This window comes from Vulpes vulpes, chromosome 2 (assembly GCF_048418805.1).
Source record: "Vulpes vulpes isolate BD-2025 chromosome 2, VulVul3, whole genome shotgun sequence".
Lineage (NCBI taxonomy): Eukaryota > Metazoa > Chordata > Mammalia > Carnivora > Canidae > Vulpes > Vulpes vulpes.
Window position 1 is genome coordinate 30,098,242 of NC_132781.1, and position 23,343 is coordinate 30,121,584.

At 38.6% G+C, this 23,343-nt stretch overlaps 1 long non-coding RNA gene across 1 annotated transcript in view; it reads left to right on the top strand.

The window, feature by feature from the left end:
* Positions 1–23,343, top strand: part of LOC140597782 (uncharacterized) — a 45,473-nt gene that overhangs the window by 11,135 nt on the left and 10,995 nt on the right. The window contains exon 2 of the long non-coding RNA XR_011999710.1: positions 5,080–5,176. This is a non-coding gene — a long non-coding RNA (uncharacterized lncRNA). The remainder of the gene's footprint in view (positions 1–5,079; positions 5,177–23,343) is intronic.

The window sequence follows — 23,343 nt, forward strand, 5'->3', positions numbered from 1 at the left end:
CTTTGCTAGGTTATAGGCACATGTTGTAATGTTTAGGGCAGCCAATCTCCAGGGTGAATGTTTGTGTCGACCCAGAATTCTTATGTTGAATCCCTACTCCCTAGTGGGATTGTATCAGGAGATAGGGACTTTGGGAGGTAATTGGAATCAAATGAGGTCATGAGTAGAGCCACCATGAATGAGACTAATGCCCTTCCAAGAGTCATGAGAGAGCTTGTTTTCCCTCTCTCTCTCTTTCCACCAGATAAGAATATGGGAGAGAATTTGGCCATCTGCAACCCAGAAGAGGTCTGTCACCAGAACCCAACCATGCTGACACCATGATCTGTATCTTCCAGCCTCCAGATCTGTGAGAAATAAATTTCTACTGTTGATAAGCCACCCAGTTTATGGTATTTTGTTAGAATAGCTGAAATTGACTAAGATACCACCAATAGATTAGTACAAGTATTTAACAAGCTATAAGAAAAGGAAAATGAAACTGAAAAAATTCAATCAGTATAAAAGAAGATAAGAAATAAAGAATACAGAAAGATACATTGGTTGGCATAAACAGGAAGCTTGCAATAAATAAAGTGAGAGATTCAAACCCAAGATAACAGTGATAAATTAATGTTAATGGACCAAATGTTCCAATTAAAGGCAAAGATTTCCAGGCTTTATAATAAAACAAAGCTCAACTATCAACTGTTCACAAGAGTCATCTGAAACATGGAGATATTGTAAAAGGATGTAACAAGTGGGCAGCCCCGGTGGCTCGGCAGTTTGGCTCCACCTTCAGCCCAGGGCATGATCCTGGAGACCCCATCTGAGTCCCAGCCAGGCTCCCTGCATGGAGCCTGCTTCTCCCTCTGCCTGTGTCTCTGCCTTCAGTTAGCATATCCCTATAAGGAGTGCGCTCTTGGGACACCTGGGTGGTTCAGCAGTTGAGCATATGCCTTAAGCTCAAGTCCTGATCCCGGGATCCGGGATTGAGTTCCACATTGGGCTCCCTGTGAGGAGCCTACTTCTCCCTCTGCTTACGTCTCTGCCTCTCTCTTTCTGTATCTCTCATGAATAAATAAATAGTTTTTTTTAAAAAAAAATTTTAATAAATGTATTATAAAAGTAGAAAGACAGAAAGTGATGAGCTAAGCAATCATCTCAAGAGATCAGAAATAGAAGAGCAAGTTTCAAAGAAAATGGAATAAAGGAGAAAAATAGTAGAAGCAAAAATTATGGAGAGAACAAACTTAGAATAATCAGCAAAGACCAAAGTTGATCTTTTGAAAAGAGTAATAAAATTGACTAGCTAGTAATTAAAGTAACTATCTAACAAAGCTGATCAAGAGAAAACAGAAGAAAAATAACCTTTGTTAGGTAAGAAAAAAGGAAAAAAATCATTACAGATCTTACAGATAGTAAAAAGATAACATGAGAATATTATAAACAGTTTAGGTCATTAAATGTTAAGCTTTGATAAAATAGAAAAATTAACATTAAAAATACAATTTATTAAAACTAACATGGGGGAAAATGGGATATCTCAATCATCCTATAACATCAAAGAAATTGAATCCATAATTTTAAACTTCCTACAAAGAAAACTCAGTGCCAAGTAGCTTCACTGGTATATCCTACCAAACATTTAAAGAAGACATAGCCAATTATATACAAACTGTTTCAGAGAACAGCATGAAATGGAAAAGACCCAAATTTATTTTATGAAGCCAACAAAATCGTTATGCCAAAATCTGACATGGGCATTACAAGAAATGAACAGGACAGGATCATCTCAGTCCTGAAGATGAAGAAAATCATAAACAACATATAAGGAAATCAAATACAGTGGTGTTTATAAAGACTTAATGTATTATGACCAAGAAAGGTTTATTCTGAGAAAGCAAGATTGGCTTAATGTCCAAAAACTTGAACAGTTCACTCACCACATTAACAAAATACAGGCTAATTATCATACTTTCATCTCAATGGAGAAAAAGCATTTAAAAAAAAGTTCATCTCCATTTTGTGATTTTAAAATCTCATGGCAAGCCCCAAATAGAAAGGAATTTTCTTAATCTTATAAAGGGCACCCATACAAAAAATCCACAGCAAAAATCACACTTAGGGGTGAAACATCCTATGATGTACCATCACTTTCAGGACAAATCCAGGCTGCTTTGTCTTCTGCTGTCTCCACACATGAGTCCTGAGCCCTGGCCATGGACAATAATTTGAAGCTTCCCAAACAGCAAGATTATGTAGACCAACCCCATTGCACACATTCTCTATTAAACAGAGGTCCTGTTGCTATTGCACCAAGTAATTATTTATAAGCACCTCTCAAATTATTGCTGACATTAAAATATAAATGAATTTATTACCAAAAATATGAATTAAACAAGTACTTCAGGACAAATATGAATTTTCAGGATGAAAACAGTATGTGGAAAGAAAAGCTCTAGCTATATTTCAAGCTACCATCAACAGGGAAAAGAGATTTTAAGAATTAATTGCTCCACCATGTATTAATCTTTTGAATACAAATCAAATTAGAAGAAACTTGGGTGGTTTTGTTTAGTAAATCAAAGCATTTAGTGTTGTAAAAAGCTAAGTATATAAGGAAAATATATTGTTACTGGAATTCAAATGGGAAAAATATGCAATGCCTCAGATCCTAAAAGATGCATGATGTTTACATCAAAAGAACCCAAAAAGAAGTATGAGAAGAAGGCTAATACGAGGATAAAAAAATGAACTCCTGACTTCGAGAAGAGGTAATAAAATGACAGAATCATTTTATCTGTGTTGTAGTGCATGGTCTTTGGAGGCAGACCAATCTGGGGAAAACTACACAAGATCCTTGTCATCTTCTACCAATCAGTTAACCTGTCTGAGGACCTGTTGTCACAAAGTTTAAAATGGCAGATGGATGTGATGTAAGTCTTCCCCCCACCAACCAAAAAAAAAAAGGTCTTTTTTTCTCTCTACTCATTCCTCTTGCTCCACTTCAAAGCTACATCCTCATTTTCCAAGATGACAAAAAGAACAAGACAAGATGCTCCAAAATTTCCTTAAGAGATCCAAAATTAAAAGCTCATTCCTCAAATTAAAAGAGACAAAGAAACCACAAAAGGTAACCATTCAAATGAGCCTCACAAGCTTTGGGGCTAAGGAATTCACTAATGGAAAAGAACTGCTTTATGCAGATAGAGTTATTTTGCAAATCTGTTCCAGACCTCTGCTGAAGTTTCTGCCTCCCTCGGGAATGTATTGCCATCATTAATGCACACTGGAATGGCCAGCATTCCCTCCAACTGGCTGTGCACAAAAGTAGGTTGCATACTCACAGAAGGATGATTTGCAAAAGGAGACCAGAGAAGCAGGGTGTTCATGCATGTGCAAAAACCTTGCCGAGAAGATGACGTGTTACATTAGAGGTGATCAAGCTTCAGAAGGAACCAAGAAAACTCAATTATGCTGTTAAGAATGTGCACAGCCAAGTATGTGCTGAAGTGTGCTCTTCCCTTGATTCTTGCCAAAAGGGCTAATGTGCAGCACTACTTATTATGTTATTGTTGTTTTTTTTAAACTCCAAGGCTCTGTGGAACCCTTTAGTAGAATGTCAGAGACTAAGACAAGTCCCAGATCTTGTGAGCCAACCCAAACCTGGCTGGGCTCAGAGACAGATGATATGCCATCTGGGAGCTGGCCTCTGTTCCTCTCAGAATGGCTTTGGGAGATGAGGACATGTCATTGACAAAGCTCCCTCCCAAGGGTATGAGGGTGTGTATTGAGAGGACACATCTGAATTTCTTCCAGGGAAGGCTGCCAAGAATCCAGAGGTGGGAGGAAGGAGCCATCTAGAGAAAGGGATGGCTTCAAAGGAGATAAGCTTCAGCCCTCCAGAGTTGTCAATCAGGGATTTAGAGGGGAGGGGCTTAGAAAGCAACACAGAGGAAATAAAACTTTCATAACCACCTTTAGGACAGGCAGACATAATAATTAAAGATCTTTGCTCTGGCCGAAGAGCCCAGAATGATTACATCACAGTTACACTAGACACCATGCTGATCTCTACATGCATTATCTCATTTAATCTTAATGATGTCCTTGCAGCAGGGACTATATCTCCTCCATTTTACAGATGGGAAAATTGAGGCTTTAGAGAGATAAATGATCATAAGGCAGCTAGATCAAGACCTAAAAGCAGTGAACATTGATTCACAACTGGATGCTGCCTTGCCATTGAGAATAATCCACTGCTTGATGAGGAGGTGTTTAGCACCCCAGAAGCATTCAGTAAATGGTTATTAATGAAATAACTTATGTTGAATAGGGCAGATCAGTACTTATTATAAGGGTCAGCACTGGATTATTAGAGACCTGGTGTTAATCATCTGTGTGACTTTGGGCAAATTGCTGGACCATTCTGGGCTGCATTTTTCTAAAAGGAGTTTAGACTAGATGCTTTCTGGGTTATGAGACAATGGTGAATGAGTCATATGGTGAGCCACCATTTAAAATAATCTACCCCACTACTCTTCAAGTCTAACCAGAGCCCCAATGTAACTTTGACCCAAGTCCCTTCAGCTGTATGATGAAATTGCTTCTCTTCAAGAGAAAAAAAAAAAATGCGTGGGGCCGGAAAGCACATGCATTTTTCTAGAGCACCCTGTGGCTTGGTTGGAGAGGACACTACCATTAACAGAAGGGCCTTTTATCACAGTTGCCACTCCATTGTCAGTGACCAGATTGTCCCATTTGTCTCCATCAAGAGCACTGCAGCCACACCGGATTTTAAAGGACCTCATGAAGGGCTTCTCTCTGCTCAGCCTGATGGCTCTTTTCTGGCAATTGAAATGCAGAGTTCTTTTCTATCAAATGGCTACATAAGGACAGGAAAAACCTATTAGAATGTGCTCAGAGCACAACTGTGATCTTGAATGTTTTCAGATGCTCCTTTTCTCTTCTTTAAAAAAAAACAACCCTTTTTTTTCTTACATCCATTAAATAATAATAGCTCATGGGCAGAATTTATTGGACTATAGAACTTGTTGTTATGTGCTATGACCTAACCATACAACATCTTTTTCTCAGTTACCACCTGACTGCTTCCAGACATGTTCATTCCCTCTATCCAGTCTCCATCAGAGCCTCCTCCTCTGGAAACCTCCCTTGAGTCCATCAGGCAGATGTGAGTACTTTTTGTAGGAATGAATTATACTTGAGGCCAGGACCCATGATTTCTCTCCTGCCATTCTCAATACCTCATAAAATGCCTGGTGCAAGGTAGGCATTGAATACATATTTGGTGAACAGATGTTGAAAGGATGCTTCAAAAAATCAGTTACAGCTGTAAGTAATAGATTAAATGAAGTATAAGTTACGAGAATATATATTTTTAAATAATGGTTATTGATGGGTCTGTAGCCAAACAATAATTATACTGATGACCATTTTTTTCTTTAGACTTTATGAAATATGTGACTTGAACAGACTCTGAGCTGGGAGAGGGGGACATATATATTTCTTGACAATCCAAACACGTTTGTATCAGAGCTTACGTTGAGTCTTAACCCAGTTCATACCACCAATGAAAGGATCAATCAGCAAGCATCTACAAGAATAGCCATCAGTGCCCTGATCTAGTGCCCATCTAGTGCCCTAGATCTGAGAAAGATGGAATGAGCCACAGTCAAGTTACATGCCCAACCTGGAAAGAAGTGGCATGGTGTGGAAGAGTGAAGTTTGAGTTCTGAATGACTCGTGTTAAAATAAATCTATACAATATAAATCTTAATTTAATAAGGAATTAAATTAAGAATATCACTCTTCTCAAACTCTGACCAGATAGTTCTGTGGCCCTATTCAGAGACCAAGTTCCTGCCTTGAAGAACAGATGCCAGAGAGAAAATATGAAAGAATCCTCTATCCCCTACAAAGGGAGATGTGATTCTGTGAAAGGAGTGACTATAAATACAGTTAGATGTGGGTTGAAATCCTGCCTTTGAGTAGCTCTGTGACCTTGGTCATGCTAGTTACCCTCTGGGCATCATTCTTTATCACTAGAAAGGTAGAGATAGTAACACTTGTCACATATTTTTGAAAGTAGGCAATAAATGTTACTTTCCTTCTCTCCAGGCAATAGGCCAGTAGAGGGGGAAACTGATAGGGAAACTTCTTAAACTAGGAAGAAATTGGCCAGATTTCCAACAGGGAAAGGTTTGCTGTTGAAATAAATTGTTCGTGGAAAGATGCCACAAAGGTAGGTAAATTAGGGCTCTGGACCCAATTCCAATGTGGAAAGTGGGACAAGCTTTCCCAGACAGCACCAAGAAGTTCTCTGGATGCCAATTGGGTGTTTTATAATTCAACTGAATTCTAACACTCCCTATGCAGAAGTAGCACCAGATTCCACAGGTTGAGGGCTCAGTCCCAAGAAACTGACTGTCTCACACTCCCTCAGCCTTCAGATGTCAGTCACCCAATTCAGGTCATTATCTGCTTCTGATCAACTAGCAGTAAATCAAATGTCCTCAAGACCCCACCTTGGGTTGGATTAAAGTTCTGTGAGAACAGCTCAGAGAACTCAGAGAAACATTTTACTTACTAGATTACAACAGCCAAGAAAAGAGAATCTGAATGACCAAATATATATTTCTTATAAATCACAGTATCGCAGTAGAAATCTTCAGAAAGTAGAATTTGTGTCAAATCACTCATTTTAATTCTACAGATATTTACTGAACACCTACTATGTGAGAGATCTTGTTCTGGGCCCTCAGGACATGGGGAGAAATGAGACAATCCCTGCTAGCAATAAGTTCACAAGGTGTCAGAAAAGACATTCATTGAAGATGCATATATAAGTGATGAGCATTTTGAAGTGTGCTATGAAAGCACACGGGAGCACAAGATCTCGTCTATACTGTCAAAGATTGCTTATCAGAAAGTTCCACTGATGCTGAGAACAAATGAATGAATAGGGATAAAATGGTAGATTTTGTGTTTTCCCCTACCACTCAAATTATGCGGGTATTTCTTGCATTCCTACTATGTGCTAAACCTTGAGGAAACAGATAAAGAAACTATAAAGGTCTCTGCTCCTCCAAGGCCTCAAAATCCACTAGAGAAGAACAAAATAAACTGAAGAGAAGCCAAATCCTATCATAAACAAAAAGCTTTAAAAACAGGGGAGGGAATGGTGGATCTGCTCTCCCAAGGGGAGATGAAAAGCATGCCAAGGAGGGAATCCAGCATTGGGGTTTGGATGACAATTTCCATGCTACCCCCTGGGCTTTTACACTGTGAATATAAGTGATGCCTGCAGTGCCAGCTGGTATTGTTAACAACTTGAAGCATTAATGTAATACAGTGATGCCCTCAGAAAATAAATAGAGCTGATAAAGAAATTAACGTGTTCAAAAATAAATGCATCATCTGCTGACTTGTTCACATCTTCACACACGGTAGAGTTTACTCAGAGCTAGAAAGAAAGAATACAGTTTAGCATTAAAGTTAAATTCACAAGTGATAGCGGAGGGAAGATCATTGTCCCCTCTGCAACCTCATATAGGAAGTGACTGGAGAGCTTCCATTTCTAGGGCCCTTTCCTGTTTTCAAACTACCTGCACATTCAAATCATTTGTTATGTCCAAGAAGTCCTAAAAACAATGAGTGTCCCTCCCATTCTATAGTTAAGGAAGCTGAGACTCAGGAAGAATAAGCCATTTCTAGTGTCACATGCTGGAGAGTGGTGAAGGGAATATTGGAACCCAAGTTTTCCCTCTAATAATCTCTGAATACCCCAGGCTAGTGCTTTTCAAACTCTAATTTGCATGTGAGCCCCCTGGGAGTCAAAATGCAGAACAGGATTCCTAAGTCTGTGGTGAGGCCTGCAGTTACTGTACTTCCACCAGGCTCCATGATGCTGATGCTACTGGGGAAAGGGCACTCTTCATCATGAAAGAGAGTCATGGTCTATATTTTTCAGAAGAAATTATCTTGAAGGATTATGACAGTGGATCATCCATTTTTCTCAAAATAACAACTTTTAGCTAAATAATACCTATTCTCCTTTGACCTTTCTGGGGCCATGGAAGACTATAGTTGATTACCCTAGTCCTTATTCTTGTCTAGGTCTCTTCTGTCTCTTTCTAGGTCTAATGCACTCTCTGACTCTCTGACTCTATTATCCTCTCTCTTGTGCTGGACTATCAAACCACATCTTTGAGTTAACAGTAATCGGTTGTATTGTGTCTTGCCTTCTGAGCAAAGGCCCACTCAACATGCTGCCTTGCTATATAATAGGCAATGACAATTCATCTTCATAATTCAATCAATACATACTCTAACTGCCCCAAAGTGCTCAGGAGGCACATGCTTCACGATGGCCTGCCTAGAAATGAGATATAAAATGGTTTGGGTAAAAACAAAACAAAACAAAACAAAACAAAAAACTCCCATGACAACCCACTCTCAATAGGAAGCAAGGGAGCTGCTGAGCCAAGCATAACTCATTCTTCATAAATGTGTTAATCAAGTCAGATAACTCCTTTACTCCACCCATCCCCTCCAAGGTGCAACAAGCACAAGGGAGGAAAGTAGGTTTCTTACTCCAATTGAGTGCCTTCTGCATGGAAATAAATACCTGAAGAGGGGAAGAATCACTCTTCCCAAGACTGATTAGCCTCCATTTTAATAAGAATTTCTAGGAATTTGCTAAACACTTTATTTGGATTACTTCATTTAATCCTCACAGGCATTCTCTGAAGTTTCTACTGTTTTGCAGATGAAGATACTCAGGCTTAGAGGGGTTAACTAACTTTCCAGTGCCCCAACCTTGTGTGTGGTGAAGCCAGGATCCAAACCCAAACCAGTGTGACCCCTGGTTCTATATCTTTGGCACTGTACCAAACAGCCCCTCTAACAAGGGAACTGACATCAAGAGAAGTTAATTTACTCAGATACTAATTGGTAGACCCAGATTTCAAATGTGAAATCACATCTGTCTGACTGCAAATACCATGTACTTAAGCACTATACAAATGCACAAGAGACCTAAGAAAAATTTGAGTGCCAACAAACTTCAGAAAAGAGAAATGTGAATTTATCCTGGAGCACTCATGAAAGCTACATAGAGGACTGGTGTTTTGTGATGGGTATTCAAAGATAAGTGGGATATGTTTTGAGAAAGGCATTCCAGTCTGAAAGGCCAACATGAATTCTAGATTGTTGATCAGGGAGTAAGTTTAGAAGACATCGACTCTATGAGGAATGTGAGGAATCAGGGACCTAGCATGTAGGGATGAGTAAAGGAGGGAGAAGTGAGGTGACCAGAGTAGATGAAGGGATCATGTGTACAGGAATCAGAAATAATGTTGAATAAATGAGCCCAACTGTGAAGATTTTAAGCCAGGCAAAAAAGTGTGGGTTGTCTGATTTTTGAGCATAGTATGAGAGAACAACCGGCCACAGAACCTGTCAGCAGTATCTGCCATGATTTGGAGAAGGACAAGCCCTAATTTAAGAAATCCAGTGAGGAACCTGGTGAGGACCTCAGTCCAAAAAGGTGGTGATGAGGGCCTGCACTCAGCTAGTAAAAGAAACAGGAAGGAAGAAGTGGCTCTGAGAGCCATTCTTAAGCCATCTGCAATTTGGTGATATGAATGACTGAAAGAATGGAGAGAAAAGAACAAGTTTCTAAGCTGGAGGACTTGAAATTGTCATTTGAAAAAATGGGAGAAATAAGATATTTATCTTTGGAGCCACCCATCTCTTCTTTCTGAGCCTCCTCCCTCACCCCTCTTCACCTGCACCAAGATTTGATCACAAGAAAGGGCCTAATTAATCCCTACAGCAGATTTGTATGACAGGCAAAGACTAAGGCATCACTACTCTCAGGAAGAAAAGCATTGACAATTGAAAGGTGTTTTTTAGTTGTCCCAATTAAAGAAATCCAGGCACAAGCAGCCAACAGAGGAGGAATCTGAGAGAAAAGGGTGATGGTGCTGTGTCAGGCCTTCCTCTGGCATGATGCTCCTAATGTGCCAGGCACCCTCCTGAACACCTACATATATACCTGCATTGAACCTTAAAAACAATCCCATGAGGCTGACACTATGGTCTCCATTCTAGAGATGAAGGATGAGGCATAAAGAGTTATACCTTGCCCCAAAGTACATCACCAAGAAGTGATAGAGCCAGGATATGAGCCCAGGCAGGCTGGCTCTTACAAGATTAGTCTTGATGACAAAATCAGAAGGTGAGGCAGTACAGTAAAACTATTGTAACAGCACTTTTGAAACTTTTTTAAACAATAGAAATTCTTATTTGACTTATTCCAAGTTATATCTTACCCAGGAGATAAATGATGGATAGATAAATAGATGATAGCTAGCTAGCTAGCTAGCTAGCTAGATAGATAGATAGATAGATAGATATAGCTGAACTATACCAGGTCAAGGGAACAGAGTGACAGGAATCTGGAGCTCTTTGTACATGACCTGTCCCTTGTCCCACATTGCTGACTCTAAAGCTCCTGCATGGTTCCATGGAAACGCAATCTAAACAGGAGTACAGGGCAGGCCCGGTGGCTCAGTGGTTTAGCGCCACCTTCAGCCAGGGTCGTGATCCTGGAGTCCCGGATAGAGTCCCGCGTAGGGCTCCCTGCATGGAGCCTGCTTCTCCCTCTGCCTGTGTCTCTGCCTCTTTCTCTCTCTCTGTGTCTCTCATCAATCAATAAATAAAATCTTTAAAATAAAAAAAATAAACATGAGTACAGTGCAAAGCATCTAATTACTTGCCCCTCCTGCTCTTTTAAGTCAAAAATATATACAAGGAGAAGCAGAGATTGAAATCCCCCCTTATTCATAGACCCAATCTGCTAATGGCTAGATTAGAAAATGCTGTAGGGTCTCCTACTACCCTCTCTGAACTAACTCACAGGTGCAGATAGAGGATACAAACATCCATTACAAGTTCAGGCAGGTTGGAGGTCAAGAGAATGAGAGGCAAGAGACTTGGCTATACATGAATCTTGTCTAGAAGAGAAATGTTAGGATTTCACTCTTCTAATCCACCTCACACATTGCTGGGAGAGAGGAGTAGACAAGCAGGGTGACTTTCACAACTCTAGGGGCACCATTCCCATAGAATACAATCTGAGTGATGTCCTTGGATGGAGAGATTGGTGGTATATTCACAGTATGTAATGATCCATAGACCCCAAGTGTCAACCAATCAAAATGAGACCTGACCATTAAGTAGTCATACTTGTGCATATCACCTTAAAATCAACGTGGAGGGGAAAAATGGATGAGAAAGGTTAAAATATGGTGGACATCACACAATTAGAGCACTTCTGACAAGCCACCTTGCAGTTCACCAGTCATTGATTAGGTGCCCACCCTGGTCCAATTAGTAGGATCAAAATCAACTAATACTCATATGGTGCCTTAGATGAGACTGTGGAGCTGAGGGGTTATTCTGAGTCTCAGCTTTTCCAGTTTACCTTTGTGCATCCAGAAAAAATCTTTAAACCCCAGTTCAAAAGCCTCTTAACCTCCATGAAGGCTTCTTTGCTTACCCTTACCCTGCAGATGTTGTTTCTCTTCTATATAGGCTCTCTTAACAGTTTCTATGATACTTTTACCCTTTAATTATGCTTGTTTAATGCCCATCTTTTCTTTGCCAGATTAGACTATAAACTCCTTAAGGATAGGGAGTATGCTTTATTCATCTCTGTATGCCCGTGGTTCTCAACCAGCGGTGATTTCAATTATCACAGTTTGGAGTAAATATGGTGGAAGGTGGAGGGTGCTCTTGGCATCTGGTGTGTAGAGGACAAGGATGCTGTCAAACATCCTACAGTGCACAAGACAGCTGCCCCCTCCCTGCCCCCAATATCCTATATGTTCAGAATGTCAATGGTACCAAGGTTGAGAAATTCTTCTGTATCCCTCGTACTTGGCATATAGTAGATGTTTAATAAATGTTTTTTCAGTGAATAAATGGATAAATGAATGGTTTGTATTTTCCTAAGTAGATTATCTCTTGCCTGAATCCCCGGTATGGATTGGCTCAGGGATGATGTGATTGGTATCTATGGATGGATGGTCAGTCATGATGACTTGCATTTTATAAGATGACACATAATTAGTCTGCTTCTTTCTCCCCTTCAATGATTATCCATTGCCTATAGATTAAAATGCATACCCCTAAGGATGGCAAACAAGGCCCTCCATGACCAAAACCTGCCTACCATGTGCCACTCCCTACAACATGTCCCATTCTGTAAGTGTTGGACAAGTCAGTGGATCTGCAGTTGGTACATAAATAGCTAAGTCATAATACAGTTATAGTGAAGAATGTACATACATCCCAGAATGTTTGTAATAAATCCAGCCAATGATTTTCCTTATTGATAGTTCTTAATATAGTAAGGGAGATCCTTAGACCTGTGGATGCCAAACTAGGATGCCATGAACCAGTGGTTCTTAAATCTAGCTTCATATTAAAATCATCTGGAGAGCTATTAAAACATTAAGACAGTTAAACACTTCAGGCCCAAACAATTAAACCAGAATCTCTTGGCAGGTAGGGAGAGAAGGGCATGATTCAAGACAAAACAAAACTACCCTGTTTTGCACAATGTCTAATGTACAAGAAAATTGCCATGTAGATTGTCAGCTTTTCACAGATGGAAACTTTCCAAAGATGTCAATGGTCATAGGAAAATGTGGTTTCCCACCAAAATGAAAGTGACCAATGAAAATCTTCTCCTTTACACAGAAGGGAGGGAGAGTGGGGCACAGTTTCACACAGTGGGAACCAAGCTAAGGGAACATACACTGGAAAAATTGACCTGATTTCCTTTAGAAATTCAGGCTAGGACAGTGTAGGGAGGATTGTGGCCTAGCTGGATTTGGGAATGCCAAACCCTCTGATTTCCTCTCAACTTGTTCTTCAGTTATGGGAACTATATGATGCACAAGCGTGGTGTGACTGTTCATAGATACTACGTTGAACTAATAATGATAGTGAACTAATGATAGAGATCTTAACTATTTTTTATTTCTTATTTTGATGAGAGTCTCAATGAGGAGTGCACATCAAAATTATCAAGGAAGAATTTTGAAATAAAAATCTCTGGACATAGAACCCATGGTTTTTGGTTCTTTACCATAAATTCCATGAGTGATTTTCAGGGTTCACTCCTGGTTAATTGTCCCTACTTTAAATAAACCAGCATCTGATATAAAATCGGTTCACCAGTTCATCAAACTTAAAAGCAAACAAGAAAGACCAGTATCCAAAGAAAAAGAAAAAAGGAAGAAAGAATAGTATCATCTTCTGAATGTACTGAATTCCTGTTTTGAGGTGGTTCACTTCTAAAGGCATTTATTCCTAAGTAAACTAAAAGGTATGACTTGGAGACCAAGTGGCAGACAGCTCATCCAGGACATGAACTGCAAGTAGGCAATGTTCTGTTAATAATGCCAGCATCTGTTCTGCATTTTCAATTGGAAAGCAAGTATTTCCCATCTAACTCCACCAATTCACTCTTTGGAGTACTAATAAAGGCTGTGACAGATTCTCTCTTTCCACGCCAATGAATTGGGTTGGCCCTTTACAATCACCAAGATTAATTTACAGAAATATTTAATAAAAATCTTTCAAGGAAAAAAAGACCATGAGATGCTTGTGGATTGGAGCATTGGGCACATGCAGCTAACATCACATCTATGCCAATGGCCATTTGCCATTCTGTTTTAGGTCTACATCTGCTGCTGCTTAGCAAAAATTCCATTCACAGCTGTCCAGATGAATCAAATGTCCAATTAGCATTTCTTGCTCGGTGACAGGATTCTGCCCAGAACAAAAATTTTAAAACAGAAAGCACAACAGAACAGAAACTTCTATTCATATTCTGCTGAAAACTATACTCTGAATTCTCGGATGTCTTAGGAAAAAAAAAAAACTTATAGGAAGCTAACAAAGTCCTTTAACAATGTGTTTTTTCCCTAGATGCAGTTAAGTTCAAAGAGTTTCAGTTCATTATATGCATGCCTTCCTGATGAAAAGCCTCAGTCTGTTCTTTCCTGTTCCTCAGTTCTAAAGACCATCAAAATCATAAGTTTGCCATCATGCTACAGATGGAAGATGGAGTTACCTTCCACTAATAAAACCAACTCCTGTTTTCAACTTAAATATCTAAGATAATAGGAAAATGAATTCAGACTGATCTTCTGATTTTCCTCAGTGATGATAACCAGAATTTGTTTTGTACTTGTATGTTCAAGTATGCTAAGGTACTTGGCAAAATAATAAATTCCAACTCAAAAAGACTAATTGTAGAATAGCCCAAAATCTACTCATGTCCTCCATTGTTAAAAACCTTTTCAATGGTTTTCTTTTTTTTTTTTTAAGATTTTATTTATTTATTCATGAGAGAGAGAGAGAGAGGCAGAGACACAGGCAGAGGGAGAAGCAGGCTCCATGCAGGGAGCCCAATGTGGGACTCGAACCCGGGACCCCAGGATCACGCCCCGGGGCCAAACGCAGGCACTAAACTGTCCCATTCGATGGTTTTCCAATTTCATACAGAAGAAAATTACTGAGGCCCAGCATAATTTAGCTTTTAGCTGTGTCTCCACACTCATTGTGAGCCTGTTTTGTCTTGGTTTCCATGACCCAGACACTGGCCTAATTTCAGTTCTCTCTTGCTCAGTAAGCCAACTTCTTCCCTACCGCTGGGCCTTTGCACATACTGTTCCCCCTGAATACTTCCCTTACCTCAGCCTTTTAGAGTTTTACTTCCTGTGATAGTCCTTCTTTGATCATATCTATTTAGCCCCCATCATCCTCCTATTGTAAAATCTAATTCCCTTCTTGGTTTCTTTGTAGCATTTATGATAGGTTGTAATTTAGTTTTTTATTCCTGTACTTATTTTTGCCTTTATCTCCAACTAGAAAGATAATCATGAAAGCCAGAGCTTAAGTTTTTCTTGTTTATCATATCTCCACTGCCTAGTACAGTGCCTTTTACTTAACAGCATCTCAATAAATGTCAGGAATCTTTTAAAATGAATGAGTGAATGTCTAAATTCATGAATGAATGAATGTGAATTAATGTATTAACAATGTGACCAAACGATCCTTTACAAGGAAAAGGATATTTTTCTTTTCTCAGTCATGGCTAATGAAACTATCTTAGGAGGTCTTTCTAAATTAGGGCTTTTTTTTTTCTATAAAGAGGAAGTTAAAACTTTCAAAGGGACTTAACTTCCATAATAATAACTGCCATTTGTATAGCACTTTGTAGCTCACAAAGTATTTCCTTATATTTACCATTATTATCTTCTCTATATTAGAGGAGAAAAACTAAACATAGAGCTTCTGTACCTTCTTAGTTTCCCAAGATCACAAATTAATAAGGGTTAGAACTAGGGCTCAAACTCAGGTCGACAGGTACTTAATTTACTGGTCTCTCCTCTCCCTGCCCTCCTCCCAGCCTCATTATTCTTTCTGTCTTGCAGTCAAGTTACTCCTGCCAAAGTCTGGAGATGATTTTCAGAGGGAATCTACCCTGAAGGAGAAATATAGTTTGATTTCAAATTTGATTGAATGTACAGCTAAATTAACTTGCCAGAGAAAATCCATTTTCTAGGAGCAGTTTCAGCATACACTTTTAACAATTAACAAACATAATGCATACATTAAAAACAAAAACAAAACCATTTTTAAAAAGACAATGGAAAAGGCTAAGTCAACAGAGGCCACGCTCTGTGCCTCTAACTCAATGGAGAATCTGCTGCTCTCTATCTTATTAGGGATGGTCCCAGAAAGCAGACTCTCCGATATTTTTTTCTCTCTGGAGACAGTTGTATATATACTTTGTCTAATGGAAGTACCCCTATAGTTAAAATTGTTCCATTCACTGTCATTTCCCCATGCCAAAGTTGATTTTTATGACAAGCTTCACTGTTCACTTGCAGCCCAGATGTTACCATGGCAGCGTATAAGCTGTGGCTGCAGAAATAAGCTTCCCTCCAGTCACACGGGTGTTTAAAGCAGTAATTACAAGAGCAATTTTTAAGGCAGCTCTGCTTTATTATAGTTTTACATAATGATGGCACTGTTTTATCTGAATAATAAATTTTAAAAGTATGATTTTGTATTATTATTATGTTTTATTCAAACAATAAAGATCAAAATTAAGAAAAAGAAGGAAAGAAGAGAGAGAGGAGGGAAGGGAGAGGAAGTGGAGAGAGGAGAGAAGAGCTACGTTCCAGCGTCTTGTGTTATTAATGAAAATAAATTTAAAGATCCATTTTCTGGGATCCCTGGGTGGCGCAGCGGTTTGGCGCCTGCCTTTGGCCCAGGGCGCGATCCTGGAGACCCGGGATCGAATCCCACGTCAGGCTCCCGGTGCATGGAGCCTGCTTCTCCCTCTGCCTGTGTCTCTGCCTCTCTCTCTCTCTCTGTGTGACTGTCATAAATAAATAAAAATTTAAAAAAAAAAAAAAGATCCATTTTCTTTTTCAATATTAAGATGCCTTGTAATTACAGTATTTCTCATTACCATCAACTTCCAATTCTGTTCTCAGCATGCCTAGGAAATTTGAACATATTCCAGGCAAGAAGAAGGCCAGTCAGGATGTAACTGCTAAGGTCACAGTGAAGGAAATATTCACAGCAGAGACAAGGAGGACCAAGATAAGCCTCACTAGGAGATCTACTCTGTCTGTATTTGCTCCATCGGCAGTTTTTCTCTTTTAAACTTTTGAGTGCATAGCCATGCTGCAAGAGCAGCAACACAGCAAGGCTGGGTATGCATAGACGCTCTTGACTGCTGTCACCAAACAGAACTTGCAACAAACCTAATATGTCATAATATTCAGAGTCCTTGTTATGCCGCAGGATAATTAGCATAAATGGTAAATATTTCACATGAAGGGGGAACGACACATACTTTGTTGAAGCAAGATGTTGCTCTTTTTCTCTTGGCCTTCATTCTTCAGTGTCATTTTGAACCAGTGGCAATCATTTATCTTCAACGTATCTAATATAAGTAAGACACATAGATGTGGTTAGACATACACACAAATGATGACAGAGTCAACTCAAAAACTAAGACGATTCTGTTCTCCAGACACAAATCCTCTTCTCCACCATGACCCAAATCTCTGCTTCTCTCTTCCACAAAACAGCCCTTTCCACATTCTGCTATTGTGGTTCTTCAATTCTTGGGAATATATGATCCATTTTTATACAATTCTCACCTCTGGCCCTGATCTCTTAGATGCCGGAAAGCCCAAGGAAAAAGCAAAGGAAATCTAAATAGATACTGCGTATCAGGACTTGTGGTAGGTGCTTTTGCATGGATGATTTCATTTAAATTTTTTGGGAATATAACCAGTCTGATGTTGTACATTTTTGTAATGTACATTGTATATTTTTATAAACACTGAAGTTGAAATTTAAAGAGTGATTTGTTTAGCTTACTTAACAAAGGTAGTGAACCTGGCCAAGAGTTCAGACTCCAAATTCCATGCTCTTTCCATAGCAACACACACACACACACACACACACACACACACACACCTCTTGAGTATAGGGTTGTGGATAACCTCTGCTGTTCAGGCTGAGAGAATGTAATAAGCATTGGTTATTTCTGACCAACATCTTATCCCTGGGGATTCTACCCATCTCCTGAATGGGTAATTCCAAGGGAGCTGGAAACAATGGATTCTTTTCTAATCATGCTTCAAAGTATAATCCTGGTACTATTTTCCTCCTCCAAATCTGAATGGTCCAGAGGGTGGGCATAACAGCCAAGGAAGGTCAAGAAGCATTCATCTCTGGAAAGTGGTAAATGGACCATAGGAAGAACCTTCTTTCCACTGAGTTTGCTAAGCTAGAACAAAGTAGTTCTGGAGCTGCTGGAAATTGTATTTGCTGACTTCATGAAGGAGCTTGTCTGCTGTAGTTGAGAATAAGACAGACCGGATGGGATGTTTTTCCACTTTCTTATACTTTTGCATGTATGGTTCTCTACATCTAGAATACATAGTTTGCATTTCCATTCAAAAAGAAAAATTATATAGCTTGCTCCTGTCTCATCTCCACTATCGATTCCTTGAGGAGCTGTGTCCTCTTTATTTGAGTTACTTGCCCCTGCTGTATACTCTTGTAGCATCTTGCACTCACTCCTGTAATTGAAAGTATCTCACAGCACAGCAGTTACTGTTTGCCATCTTTCCCACCCTCAAAATTATGAACTCCTAATAGTGAGTGTGTCCTGGTTATCATCGTAGTCACATCAGTTAGGAATGTTGACAGGTACATGAGAGATGCTCAGTGGTTGTAGAAAGGATAGATGGTAGGAGACCTTAGGTAAGATTGAAAATGTTTCTTAAGCTCCAAAAGGTGTTGAGAATTATCCTTCCCAACCAAATAGAGGAAAAATTAGCTTCAAATTTTCTGAAATTCCAAATTCTCTGAAATTCTCTGGATAAAACTAGAACACAGAAAAATTATAGACAGATATATTTTAGCACAAGCTAAGAAAGAAATTTCTATTGGTCACATATATTCCCAAATGGAACTATTTGATGAACTCACTAGTGGTATTCAAGTAAAGGCTGCTATAATATATGTTTCAGAATTTAGGTGATATTTTTCCATTATTTTTTTCATCCATTTTTTTCTCTTAGAAAGCTAGCCCTAAATCTCTGTGGTGCCTTTTTTGAAAGCAGTCATTTTCTTTCTTTTTTGATTGGTTTTAATAGTTTGTCTTTGATTTTTATCAGTATTACTATGTTCTCTATAGATGTGAGGGGAGTTTTTTGTTTATCTGCTACTTATTATGATTAGAGTTTATAGCACTTCTTGAAAATATGATTTGATTTTTTTTTTTTGGTCATTTTTGGAAAATCTCAGTCAACATCTCTTCAACATGCTTCTGCCCATATTCTCTTTCCTTTCTTTCTAAGACTCCAGCTAGATATATGTTAGACCATTATACTGTGTCCCTATATGCTCCCATTTTTATTTTTTTATTTTTTTAAAGATGTTATTTATTTATTCATGAGAGATACAGAGAGAGAGAGAGAGAGAGAGAGAGAAGCAGAGACACAGGCAGAGGGAGAAGCAGGCTCCATGCAGGGAGCCTGATGTGGGACATGATCCCAGGTTTCCAGGATCACACGGTGGGCCGAAGGCAGGCACTACACCACTGAGCCACCCAGAGACCCCCTGTTCCCATTTTTAATTCTATTCTCTCCTTATATCATTCTGGATGTTTTCTTCTGGCCTATCTTCCTGTTCACTAATTTGCTCTTTAGCTGTGGCTAATCTGATGCTAAACTATTTAGTTCTTAATTTCAGTTACTGTATTGTGCATTTCCACAGTTTATATTTGCTGCTTTTTCATAGTCTCTAGTTTCCAGCTGAAATTCTCTGTTTTATCATCCCATTTCTTGAACATACTAATCACAGTTAATTTAAAGCTCATAGCTGAAAACTCCAACATCTAGATCATCTGTGCATCTGTTTCTATTTCTTCTATTTTGTTTGATTCTCTTTTGTGAATTCTTCTCTCTTTGCCTGACTCATTATTTTTTTAACTGAGTTATAAATATTGTGAGTGAAAAATTATGGAGAAAATTCAGGGCTTGAAAAGATGTTATCTTCCTCAGAAAAGACTCGATTTTACTTGTAAAAACAGTTATAGATGTAGACCACCTTAATCACCTGAATCCCTTATAGCTGGGCTTCACTCTTTGAGAAATAGGATTAGTCTATTTCAGACTAACTTTGTTCCTAAAATATAGATCTTCAAAGATTCCAACTGAAAACCTTGGCTCTCTATGTATTAGGAACAGTATTCCTTGATGGACTCTGTACTCAATTTTTGGCAGCACCTCCTTCATATGAATCAAAACAAAGTAATCAATCTCTCAGCCACCAACTGACACAGCTGGACTCAACTCTATGGGCTCTCCTTTCTCTGAGTTTTTGCCCTCTCAAATACTTATTGCTTTGGTATCTCTTCAATACCTTCAAAAAGGTAACACACACACACACACACAAACATACAAATACACATATATAATATTCCAGAATGTGTCTATTTATATCTATATCTACATTTACATATCTTGCAATTTTGGTAATTTTCCAATACTTTCAAAGAGAATTTTTAAAAAGATAAATAAATAAATAAATAAATAAATAAATAAATAAATAAATAATAAATAAAATTTTATCCAGGCTTTCTAGTCATCCTAATGAAAGGATTTGTTTGCAAAAAGTTAGTGTAGCACTGCAGGAAGTAGAATCTTGCTTTAGTATTTGTATGGAAGGGTGGAGTTTCACTGGATAAATCTTAAACTTTATCTGGAAGAGTAAATGCAAGAAAATAGCCAAGAAACATTTTTTTTTCAGTTAGGAATAATTTGTCTTTATACTATAAAGCTTTAGTAATAAAACTGTATGATACTGAGATAAGAATAGACAAATGGATTCATATAAACAAAAAAATAAAATTGTTGGCTATACTATATATTTGTTATGTATTATATATAAAGGAGGCATTTGACCTCATATAAAATTAATGCCAGATGAATTAAAGAGCTACAGATTCAAAGAGCCATAATATTGAAGTAGATTAAAGAAATCCTTCCTAGGTTAACACACAAAGTGAAAACAAATTAAAGATAGTCGATATTAAGTAAAACTTTTGTAGGGCAAAAGATACCATTAGTAGTGTTAAGAGGTAAACAGATAAGCAATAAACTGGGAAAGATAAATGACAGATATTTATGTTTATAGACATAGATTCAGAGAGAGATATATATCTGTCATATATATATTTCTTCAGTCTGTGTGTATGCATGTTCATAGAGATAGATACAAAGTTAGAAAAACAGAGAAAAAACTCTAACATTTTCAATAAAAGGATAAATTATCCTATAGAAAAGTAAAGTGAAGAGATAATTTACATAAAAACAAAAATTTTTAAATCTATTTGAAGATGCCCAAACTCACTACATTAAAACATCTAAAAATAATAATAATAGTAAGGTAATTTTTTATAGTCTTTCAAACTAACAAATATTTATATACATTCTTGGCAAGGGTGTGAGGAGATAGGAGCTCTTATGTACTCTTGGTGGGAAGATAAATTGATGCAAATTTTATGGAAGACAATTTGGCAGTATTTACCAAACTTTAAAATATGCATATCATTTCACTTCTAGGAATCTCCTCTACAGAAATATTGGCACTTGAATAAAAGGAAATATACTGAAGCATTATTTCTAGCAGTATAAAATTGGAAACTATCTAAATGTCCCCCATGTAAAGGAATGGTTAATTAAATTTTTTTGCATACATTAAATAGCATACTATAAATCTATTTAAAAGTACAAGGCAGTTCTAGACTTACTATCATGGACTATATATTGAATAGTGAAGAAAGCAAGGTATAAAAATTTTATAATATGATGTCTTTTTAAAAAATTCTGCTGTGATTATTACGTATATGTTATGTGGGTGTATTGGTGTGCATGTGTGTGACTGGCTTATTATGTGACTTGAAATCAGTAACCAACAGAAAATAGCTGTGCATTTCTTTCCATGATCTCCCCTTCCCAGTCATATGATAACTACAACAGGCATCTCTGTAGCCTCTTTTCTGATCACTTGAAGATAGAAAATATAGCCAGCCTGAATCAAAACTTCAATGTCATATCCAATTAGAAACTTCTCCACTTTACCAACATAGTCCTAATCATAGTTTGGAGACCAATAACGGGGCAGAAAATGGGGGGATGTATATTCTTATACTTTTTCTTCCTTTCCCCCACCCTTACTGATGGCTCGAACAGGGTCAAGTCATGGTAAAGGCGGTTTTCAAGGAAAGAGCCAAATGTCTTATGTGGCCACTGCTATGATAATCCTATGTCAATGATCTTCGTCCAGGAAGACTCTCTCATGTATGTCTCTTATGGAGTGTATCTGGGAGTTCTTCGGAAACACCGATGGGAACATTCAACATAACCCAAGGGAGTCACTCTCCACCTATCCCCCTTTAACCTCTTACCCCACAACCTCTTACTTGTGGGGTCCCTGTACCCTAACAGGCCACCCTTTGGAGAGGGCTCCAGTCTAGTGATTCTCCATTTGCACAGCTCACACTTTCTTTCCCCACCATGTACAACTCACCAGACTGCTGACCCTCTCCAGGCTGTGCCATCCCAGGCAGCCCCAGACAGACTCCTGCCCTCAGTCTCCTTCCTGAAGGAAGTAGTCACCAGTCACTGTGTGCATACACACCCCAAACTTCTACAGATGCACTGCAGGTTCTCCTCAGAACCCTCTAGCCTTGCTTCATGTCAGTGCCCCCACCCAGTATCCAGCTCCACAGGCATTCAACCTGGGAGTCAGGCCTATTTCCTTTCTCACCCTCATGAGCCATTCATTCATGTAGGGGGCGACCTTACTGGGCCTGAAATAGAGAAGAAAAGCCAAAGACCTCTCTCTCTACTCCTATAAATTACTTTCAAGTTAATTTCTAGCTACTTTACATAAGCGTAATGCTGATATCACTGATCTCACTTTGCTTTGTTTCAGTAAATTCTCTGTGGGTGGGTATTGTGCTTCTCTTTAGAATATGGGTCATATATACCTATTGTCTTCATCTTTGCTGCATTAGCTGAAAATCCAAAATAATAAGAAATATCCCATTTAGCATCCTGTCACATTTATACCACATCTCCCCTCTGCTGCATGCAGATACCTATATGTAGTTTGTCTATGAATGGAACAAGATGTAGAAGAATACCCACAAACTGAACACTGATCAACTTTGCAGTGGAATTGGGGAACAATGTGAGGGTAACTTTTGCTTTTCACTTTGTATTTCTGTGTTATTGACTTTGCTTACAATGAGCATGCAATTCTTTTGTAACTTCAAAAACAGTGCAATAGTGATGATAGTAATAATAAAATATTGATAATATCTAACATTTTTAAGTCTCAAAGTACCAGGCTGCGTGCTAGATGCTTTATAACACTATCTGTTTTAATCCTCTCCACAGCCCCATGAGTATGCCCTCTTGATAGATAAAGAAACTGAGACTCTTTGAGGCCAACTTGGCTGAAGTCCTAAACTGTGCTGGGTCTAGAAGAAGCCAATGTAGTCTGCCTCTAGAAACCCAGGCAATTCTCCTGGTATGTCCTCATCCTTCATAGCATTTAGCAGGTGAGAAACAGTGTTGCATGGGGCATGGCACAGCTGCCACCTCATGTCCAGACCCAACTGAGGCACATCTAGTGCTGTCCTCTTTTTTT